We start from the raw sequence: 10,494 nt of genomic DNA, 5'->3' as shown, positions 1-10,494 counted from the left end.
AAGTTTTAACTTTTATAATGATTGAGAAAAATGAAATTATTTTACTTTTAAACTATCAGTTATATACATTCAAAGGAAAGTAGGTATGATGAATTTACAATTTCACTTTTATCACAATATTTGACATCAGATGCATATCGAGAGACCTAGCTGTCTTACTTTCTTGGCTTGCTCTCACAAACTGCAAGAATATATTATTATAAATGATACCACAAGGATACTAAAAACTTGCATGATTTCTTGATAAAAATCCCATTGCACATTATTATCTGCACACTTGTTCTATACCTGAACAGTAGCGTTTCAAGAACAGTACTCAGCTACTGAATGCATATTAACAATAAGAGTGAGAAAGCAGTAATCTATCCCAAGTCATTATGCAGAATCTCTACTTTGGTGCTTCATAGAACCATAGAATCACAGAATCACAGAATGGTTTGGGTTGGAAGGGACCTTAAAGCCCATCCAGTTCCAACCCCTTGCCATGGGCAGGGACACCTCCCAACACACCAGGCTGCCCAAAGCCCCATCCAGCCTGGCCTTGAGCACCTCCAGGGATGGGGCATCCACAGCTCCTCTGGGCAACCTGTTCAGTGCCTCACCACCCTCTGAGTGAAGAATTTCTTCCTAATATCTAATCGAAATCTACCTTCTTGTAGTTTAAAGCTATTTGTCTTATCACTGACAAAGATTCCCTCCCCATCTTTCCTTTAGGTACTGAAAAGCCGCTACAAGGTCTTCCTGGAGCCTTCTCGTCTCTAGGCTGAACAACCGCAACTCCAACCCCAATTAGCATTTCAATTGCCCTAATAATAATATTAATAACATCTTATGCATTACTTATTACATTTAAAAAATGCTTTTTAATGAACAAATGCCCTTCATGAAGGTCTCCCATGCTTTGCGAGCTACATTGCTGCTGGTCATTCAATTATCATGTAACATATCTGTAACATATCTCTTTCCAGCACCATCTGCCCATTTTATCTACTAACAATTTAAGTCCTTCAGGGCAGAGGCATTTGTTGCAATGAGCTGCTAATTCAGGGAAATGTTCCAGTACTTTCCTGGTCTTTCCATGCACTGATACACTTGAAAACTTCTCTACTATTACTCATGCTTTGTCATGCAATATGACGGCTGTGGGAACATCGGCCTGTATCATGTGGCCTGAAATGGTTGGTTCTGTGTTTCGTGGGTTGAGGCTTCCTAGTAAATCAGTGATGCTTTTCAGAGCTATTTATCTTTTTTATCAGCCATATGCCCTACCCTCCGATAGCTAATCCCCTGCACAATGCTTTTAGTTCTTGTTACGGTCCCTTCCCCATTCATAGCATCTGCTCATGCTTGGCTCAGGTTGGGATATTTGAATTGCAGTAATTTGCTGTGATTTTCTTTTCTCTTTACTAACATTTTCTTAACTGTAACAGAATCATGTCAGTGTCATGCACATGTAAAGTGTGTATTTCCTCACTTTAGCTCCGTTCTTGCTTGGAGCCTATTCAGCACTGAGATCAGCAAGAGGGTCATCAGCCACACAGCACCCAAAGGACAGACCATGGTCGATGGCATCTTATGCACAGCGATTACTACATGTTTTAAAAATGTGTCCAGTCCCGCAGCACATTCAAGAAACTTGGCACATTCACATGGTGCTCTCTATAACCAGAATCCACCGCACTGTTAAAGGAACGTAGCCTGAAAGGTTATGCCTTAATGTAAGAAATGAAAAACATAATTTTCTGCTTCAGGGTTCATTTTTTGTTGTAAAGCAGCTAGATTCCTGCATTATATCTGTTCTCTCTAAAATGTTTTTATAGCACGTCATGTTTGCCAGCACAATATTAAATGGTCCCCAGACACTGTTTTAGCTCACTTGTCATGTTTTCTCCGCCATACCTCACTTTGTAATTACTGCCTCCCATTGCCAATAATTCATGCCCTCCAGAAGGCCCTGTTTAAGAGTGAGTAATAAAATACTGAGAGATTAATACTAGGTTGATGACAGATCATTTAATGCAACTCTTACCAAAACTCTCCAGTGTCTAGGAAATCGGCAGAACACCATTGATGGCCTCTTTCTGATGTCATTCAATTAGCAACCAAGTGTTAGGCCTCTTAGGTTATTCTCCTGAGTTTAATGGAACATATTTCTTTTTAACTTTCAGTCCTCTTGGGGAACCGTATGAGGTGAGTTTAATTCATGTATATTTGGCATGGAAGTGGATCTTCCTAGATTACAAACCAAGATTTGCATTAGTGTCTCAGCACTGTATTTAGTAAATTCAAATATTTTCATTTAATTGTGTGCTGATACTCCCAGTGAGAGCGTAAGAACTTTGTGCACGTGGATCCATATTCAGGTTCTGAAATTGCATGGTATAGACTAGATTTTTACTAAAAGTATTATGGGAAATTGTAAACAGTTGTGTATGTTGCCAAGCACTTGGAAAAACTGCCTTACTGATTTCAAAACTGTAGTCCCAACAACTCAACTAAAACAATAAAATATCACACCCATTTTTTCCTATATACCAAGCCCCTTTATGCCATCCTGACAATACAAAGGGGTTTTAAAATAGGTATGGATGATGCTTATCTAATTTACAAGCTGATTTTAGCAGGGATGTTCATGTGGGTACATTCCAGCTGAGTAAAAGCATTGATTAATTGGCTGTGGTAAATTCATCAGCCACAGTTTAAGATGTTACTGCACAGATGTCACTCTGCTCCCCTGCCACTGATTGCTAGAAGTGACAGAAGGGGACACATACCCCAGCTTAACCTACTTCAGTTTTCACGCAAATGCCTTGGTTCCTCTGAAATGGTTTAAGGTAAGACATTGCATGATATTTAATTGTTTTATTGCCGATGGAGTAAAAGAGTAAGAAGTTTTGGTTTTAAACTCGGGAGAAATGCTGGTGTGAAACCTGCTCCCTTCCCTCTAAGTCAGTGGGATTTGCCACCACTGACTGCCTTTCTGCCAGGATTTCAACCCAGGTGTTCAGCTCCTACTACTCAGTGTAGGGAAGGGGAAGAGAAATGGCAGAGAATACAGCCATACAGAGGAAAAAATGAACTTTGGTTGTCCCTGAAATCAGATTATGCTAGAAATTTCATGCCATATTAGCATTGTGTATTTTCATGATGTGTGGATGTAACACATAAAAGCACTAATAGCAAATGTGCTTGTAAGAGTAGGTGTACATACAGTTTTCTGTGTGGCAGAACCAACCAAAGCAAGCATCACCTGCCCAGTAGCTCCTTCTCCCTGATTGCTGTCCTCCAAATCATGCCAGCATGATGTTTCTGGGCTGTATAATAAGCCCGTTCAGTAAAACTGGTTGAAAAGTAATCTTGCATGAAGAAAAAACCTTTCTTGAGTACCAGTTGACTGATCCTGCTCACAGAATGGCTTGGTGAACAGTGGGAAAGGCACGACTGATGAGGAGGAGCTTGCCAAGACAGAGAGACAGGAATGAGTGGCTGGTGGCAAGGGAATGCATTGAATCATTGTGCTTGCCACTGAACACTTTGTGTCATGAACCCCCTTCAGCCTCATTTGGAGTCCAACATTTGTATACATGAACAGGACAGATAACATGTCACTTGATATCTGCCCACATATCTCAGCTGGCTTGTTAACATGCTTTAGTAATAGCTGAACTCGGACATTAATAGGTAGTTGCGATGCTACCCCTTGCTTCCTGGATTGACCAGTTTCATGTAGATGAAGAAGACAAGCCAGTTACTCAGAACTACGCTCTTAATGGTCATCATTTCTCTGGAACTTTGTTGAATCAGATGTAGTAATCTGAGAAGATTCCTCTCTTTTCTCCACTTTCACTTGGAATAAACAAAATAGAGAGAATGTCGGAAGAATTTGTGACTGATATTGAAGTTTATTTGTAATTATTATGATGAATTTTTTATCTTTTTATATGGAAATATTCTTTTTGGCAGCATCTTAGGGATTTTGTGAACTGTTGGGGTGAACACACCTGCCTATTTTTTAAATAAATTCATGCCTTCAAGGGAAGGCATTATGTAAACCATAAATCATTTTCACCTCTATCTTGATACTTGCTAAAGCAGTATCAATTTATACCCAGTGAGAGATTGTTCTTTGCAATTGCTGTTTTTAGCTTTTAAAAACCCTAGACTAGCTTTTGCAGTAGTGTGAACATGGTACTGCCCAGTGCTTTTGAATCCCATGAATCATGTAGGATTGGCAGTCCACCTGTGCATCAATTCAGTCTGAAGTAAGGCTTGCCATCACCAGTGAAATGGAATAAAGTCCTTTTGAACTGACTGCTTCTTGTAGCTTCCTCGTATTGTTTTTAATTACAGAAGGAGTTGAATGATGTATAGTAGTGGGAAAATAATGTCTTACATGGCATCTGATGTGCAGAACAGTGTTTTCCAACCAATGAAGCAGGACTCACAGGTGAGGCATGAGTCTGTGACATTCAGAAATACACTCCACAGGACTCCTCTAAGAGCTGGAAAGCATTAACAATTTTCTCAGGTGAGGTTCAGCTCCCCAGAAAGTACAATACTGAAACCATTAGGATAAAGATGTTTAAAAGAGAAATTGCACTTGATATAAAATGTGTTCTGCTTCCAGTTGAGAAAGAATGAATTGGGGTAATGTTTTTTGCAGGAGTGCTTACCAATGGTGTTAACGAGTTTATGTCCATGCTTTTAAAAATATTTTACACATTCCTTTGCTCAGAATTGCAAAGATAATGTGGCTTAAGCCATGGGAGCCATTACTGTCAAAGCAACCTTGGAGATGTTTGTTACCACTTTCTTGCCAGAGGTTATCAGTTTACAGCAGAATCAGCAGAGCATATTATTCAAGCTTACAATCAATGATCAAACTATTCCTTAAGCTGCCTCCCAGTCTTTCTGCTGAACTGGCTGTAGACTGCTTATGTGATTTGTTATACATACTCTCTCCTGCGTTGCTTACTTTTTAAATTACGTTAACTGTTTGCTGTGTGATTGCACATATAAACCTGAGGGCACAGATACGCGGCACAACGCAGTGCACAATAAATGCAGCCACGTGGTATTGGAAGCAAGGCAGATGAACTGGCAGGCCACGGGATAGCCATCCCTTCTGAGAAGCAGAGCTGATCGTTTTCCAGGACCATCCATCAGAAGCCATGGTGATAGGGAAGCCACGTGATGGTGCAGCATTTTCTCCCTTACAGATTTAGGAAAGACTATTGTGCCACAACCCTCTTGTGCCACACAAGTCAGCACTTTCTAGAACAGCCGTCCCATGAAGGGGATTTGACTCAGTGCTTCTGCCCAGGCTCTGTGGACGTGCATTAAAGGTGTTGGCTCAGGGTTCTCCGACAGCTGTCTGCAACTCAGTGGTCCCATTCCTTTCAGTCAGTGTTCACGTATGCCAGCAGATGCCTGGCTATGATTTGAAATGCTTGGTGTCACACAAATAGCCACAGTATCTTGCCATGCAGCAGCAGATCTTCAATGCACATACAAATAATTTTCTTTTTCTGCCTGTAGCTGCTGTCATCTGCCCATCCTGCTCTCATGCAGGCAGTTTGCTGGGCTATACCTGTCAGCCATCTGAAAATCCCAGTGACCGTATTTTGTTAGTCATGAAATACTGTCTATAAATTGCCTTCAGGGACTCTCCATCCAGACAACCAACGGTTCAGAATTTTCATTTACAGGATCTCAGCTCACTGAAATAAGGGGAAGTCCCTGCCGTGTACCATAGCACTGCATGAGCCCGGAGTGCCTGGAAGTTACACGGCAAGCCACGCTGAGTCGCATGTACGCGCTCTGCGTCCGCGCCGCAACCGGTCAAGTCACACCAGCTCTGCCCAGCCCCGGGCACATGCCTCAACCCCCGGGAAAGCCTCACACGCCTCAATGGCGCCGCAATGGCTGCTTCCAACGGCCAACGGTCACTTCCAGCGGCCAACGGTCACTTCCAACGGCCAACGGCCACTTCCAACGGCCACTTCCAATGGCCAACGGTCACTTACAGTGGCCACTTCCAATAGTCAACAGCCGCTTCCAATGGCCAATGCCCACTTCCAACGGCCACTTCCAACGGTCAACGGCCACTTCCAACAGGCAATGCCCACTTCCAACGGCCAACGGCCGCTTCCAACGGCCGCTTCCAACGGCCGCTTCCAACGGCCAAGTGCCTCCCGCACCCCCGGGCAGGCGCTGAGGGCTGTCGCGGCGGCAGTGGCCGTGTGGCTTTGTCGCTCGTGTGTCGCCGTGTCGTGTCGCTTGTCGCGGCGCCGGGGCCCGGAGCCACAGCGTCCCCTGGCGGGCAGCCGCCGGTTCTGTCCCGGCGGCCGCCAGAAAGTGAAAGGCTTTCAATGAAAGCCGGCAGTTTCGGGACCGGGGTGAAGAAGCCGCCGCCGAGACCGGCGCCTTTCTTTGGCCGGAGGCCTCAGCAGGGGGCTGCAAGTTTCTTTGGGCCAAATAAAGCGATATTTGTTTATTTGTTCATGTATTGGGAGATAAAAATTGAAAATGCATAAACCTCTTTCCAGTCTACTTCAATGCGGTTGATGACTATTGGGAATGTGCTGAGCTTTAATGATCTGAGCCTGACAGTGCTGTCCCGCCTGTGAAAGGCAGCCAAACCCGCCACTGCCATCACAAGAGAAAAAATCTTAATTCCGGTAAAAATTCCTGCAGCCTTGGGTGGGTGTCTGTTTTGATGCTGGCTTATCATTAAAGAGCCAAGCTTGATGCAGTTTGCTTACATGCGGTCCTGTTTCGAATTAACTAAAGAGCAAGAATCACATCAAGATGAAGTAAGAAAGATTCATTCTTAGCTTAATGCAATAAATATGTAAAGATCTTGCACAAGCCGTGCATAACAACTGCATCTTCTTGGAACCAGTAACACTGCTTGTCATTTGTTGACACAGTACTGAGTTAACGTAAGAAGCAAAGTATGCAACGCTTCAAAGAATTGTGCTTGCTGTTGGATGGCAGAGGAAACGGAAAGGCTAGCTGCTCCTGGACATCGGGTGTTAATGCATGATCTTATCGCTAGTCCGTGGGGGAGAAGGAATGAAGCTGCCATGAGTAAAGTGCATCAGAAAGCTTGTTTCACTTCTGCTTGGTATTGCCACTATCCAGCCAGCAAATATCTGCTTACCAGCTTCGAGCTGCTCACAAGAGCTGGCCTGGGGACAGTTTGACTGAGAAACACGTACTGGAAATACCACATTTCATCGAAGGAGGTGGTGAATAGAAACCCTGCATTTAGGCTCTTATTTCTTACTGTCTGTACTAGAAGAAGTGAAATACCCCACAACTTTACATGATTCAGTGTTGTGCTACTCACAGCAGGCTCACAGTTCATGTTGAAGCACTGGAAGTGCTATGCACATATGTGACTTAAGAGGTCTCAGTATGAGCTGGACATTTCTACTTTTGAGCAATCAAATTACATACAAGAACCAAACCACTCATTAGAGGAGTAGTAAAAGACTAGATTGCATGAATCAAATTTTGCCTTTTGTTGTACCTGCTGGAATCAGCCTTAGGTTTCATTCATGCTGAAATCTCTGTTATTAGGGGCAGGAAACTTCATTGTTCCTGTTGCCTATAAAAAGAACTGATTCCAGATTATGCACTTCCCCTCTAATTGTCCCAGATCCTAATATTTCCTTTCATTATCTTCATCCACATAGACAGTGACTATTTTGTTCAGAGAAGTCAAGAGAAACGCAAGAAACCATCTTCTACCACAGTCTGAATATGCTGATCTGTGACTTATCAGAAGTGAGGGTAATTCAGGGAAATGCTCTCTCTGAATCATCTGCTGGGAATGTTAATTTCTGTGGGGTCCCCAAAATTATTATTCTTACTTTTTTCTTTCTGTTTTTCTATTATATTTTGTCTGCAGACAATGTTGCTGTTTATCTATGTTCCTGCTTAAAAATCAGAAGAATATGTTTTCTTCTGCCTTAAATAGTCATATAGCTTTTTGGCACAATTTCCCATCTTCACCAACTCAGGACTGTAGGACATAAATCCCAGAGCCAAACTACAGTTTCTTGTACCATTCCATCCAATAAGTATTGCTGGCATGTCCCTGTGATGCATGTTTGCAATCATTTGTTTTATTTTTACTTTAGTAAAATAGTATTCTATATTGTGGATTTTTTTTTCTCCATTAAATAAATGCAGACTTTTGACAGTACAGCCAAGAAGAATTCTCTTACCTCTTTATGAATGAATGTCTACCTCTGAGCTTTCTATACAAGATTAATTCAGATTTCCTGAACCGATTGTTCACTTTCAGTCTATAATTTTGTCTTGCTAGATATCTGTGTAACCATCTAAAAACTTGAATGCAGAAGAAAGTTGCTGATATATTTTATTAAGAAAATTACACTCACCTGTGGGAGATGAACTAAAATGCTGACTATCCAGATTAAAGTCTGGATTCGTCCAAATCTGACTGAAGGGCTGAATGGCATAATTTTGCCTTGCTTTATTTCTTAGCAAAGTGATGAAAGATGAGGTAATAGGAAATGTTCTGTTTGTCCCAAAGCTCAGGAAAATGACCTCAAGTCAGACTGCTGCTTGCTCATCACGAAGCCTTACATTATGAGAACTTTTTTGCCTGTGTGTTGCCAAAGATAAATCCACTCTGGAGCAAAGTACATCTCAAAGCATCCGTGGCCATGGAGAAGTCTGTGCTGCAGCAGGTACACCTTGCAGTGTCCATGTCCATAGATAAGGCCATGCCAGAATACTTTGAAGCAGCTGTGGCTGTGTGTAAGTAACTCTATGCAACACACCACCTTTCCTGTCCTGAGCGACCACCAAAGCAGACAGAAGCTTAGTCACAGAGTAAAAGGGCTCACTGAACATTATATGAACATTTTATGGACTTTTCGTAGGGGTGGCCCTTAGACTAAGGGAATGATATCTATGAATTGAAGGGTGATGATTAATGAGGGACCTGAGCATGACATGAATGGTATGGAAGAAGGTATGGATATTGTCATGGTTTTGGCTGGGACAGAGTTAATTTTCTTTATAGAGGCTCACACAATGCTGCGTTTTGGAATTTTGATGAAAATAGTGGTGACAACACACCAATATTTTTAGTTGTTGCACAGCAGCTCTCACACAGAGCCAAGGACCTTTCTGGTCTGGAGGTGCACCAGGAACTGCAAAGGCACACAGCCAGGACGGCTGGCTCAGAGTGACCAAAGGGATGTCCTGTACCACAAGGTTTCACGATGAGCAACAACAGCTAGGGTGAAGAAGGAAGAAGGGGTGGATGTTTGGCATGATGGCATTTGTCTTCCCAAGAAACTATTGCATGTGCTGCTGGGCCCTGCTTTCCTGGAAGTGGGTAAACATCTGCCTGCCAATGGGAAGTAGTGAATGAATTCCTTGTTCTGCTTTGCTTGTGCACGCAGCTTTTGTTTTACATAGTCAACTGTCTTTGTCTCAACCCATGAGTTCTCACACTTTTACCTTTCTGGTTCTTTCCCCATCACACCTGGGGAGAATGAGCGAGCAGCTGTGCTGTCTGCCAGGGCTAAACCTCAGCACAAGTGGAAGCACAGTTAGTTAGGTAGTCAGAGTTTACAGAACATTAAAAGTGAAATTGAAAAAAAAATAGCAACTTTTGTAGTGCAAAGAGTTTAAAACAGACTCATGCTTTTTTTTTTTTTTTTTTTTTAATTTTATTAAGAGATTTTATGTTTTCTATTTCAAAGCAAAAGAGTTTTCATTCTTAGTGATGAAATGGTCCATGTAATGAGAGCTCATGGAATACAGTAGATCTTCCAATAAGCATCATGTGTTGGATTTGCCATCCATTTACAGTGTGATCAACCCCCAAAAAGCAGTACAAAAACCTCCCTTGTCCCTACTTAAATTGGGAAGTAATTCACATCCTGCTTGGCTTTTCAATATGGAATTCTAGCACTTCAAAGAACTGTCCATTATTTTGTATTTGTATGATGGTTGGTGGCACAAGAAAGCCACAAATTCATTTGCAGTTTCTAAGCACTCCTTATTACAATGCATAATAGACAAGTTTAACACATATTTAAATCATGGTGTAAGCTCCTCACTGTATGTAAATTACTGCTAAAAGAGGAGTATGTGATAAAATGCAATAACTTGAGCTAATTCAGCACTCAGAAAGCATACAAAACAAGTGTAATGGAGATGCCTAGGAGGAAGAAGTGTGAGAAGATAACCTGTATATTTAGGGAGAACTGTTAATCTTAAACTCTCCTGTTAGTTATTCATGTCATCGCAGGCTGGGCATTAGGCGCTGTTGGAGCGATTGCCGTTAATGATGAAACTCAGCCTCTCTGCAGGAGCCATGGAGCACACACAGGTGCAGCAGCAAGCGTGGTTGAGTTTGAAGGACCTGGTGATGTGCTGGGTTGAGCTGGGAGACTTGGGAGCTGCAGGAAAGGGAATCTGTGGAGATCTGTGCTGGTAGCT

Source organism: Anas acuta, chromosome 3 (genome assembly GCF_963932015.1).
Source record: "Anas acuta chromosome 3, bAnaAcu1.1, whole genome shotgun sequence".
Classification (NCBI taxonomy): Eukaryota; Metazoa; Chordata; class Aves; order Anseriformes; family Anatidae; genus Anas; species Anas acuta.
The sequence above is the reverse complement of the archived record's forward strand: the minus strand, read 5'-3'. Positions refer to the sequence as shown.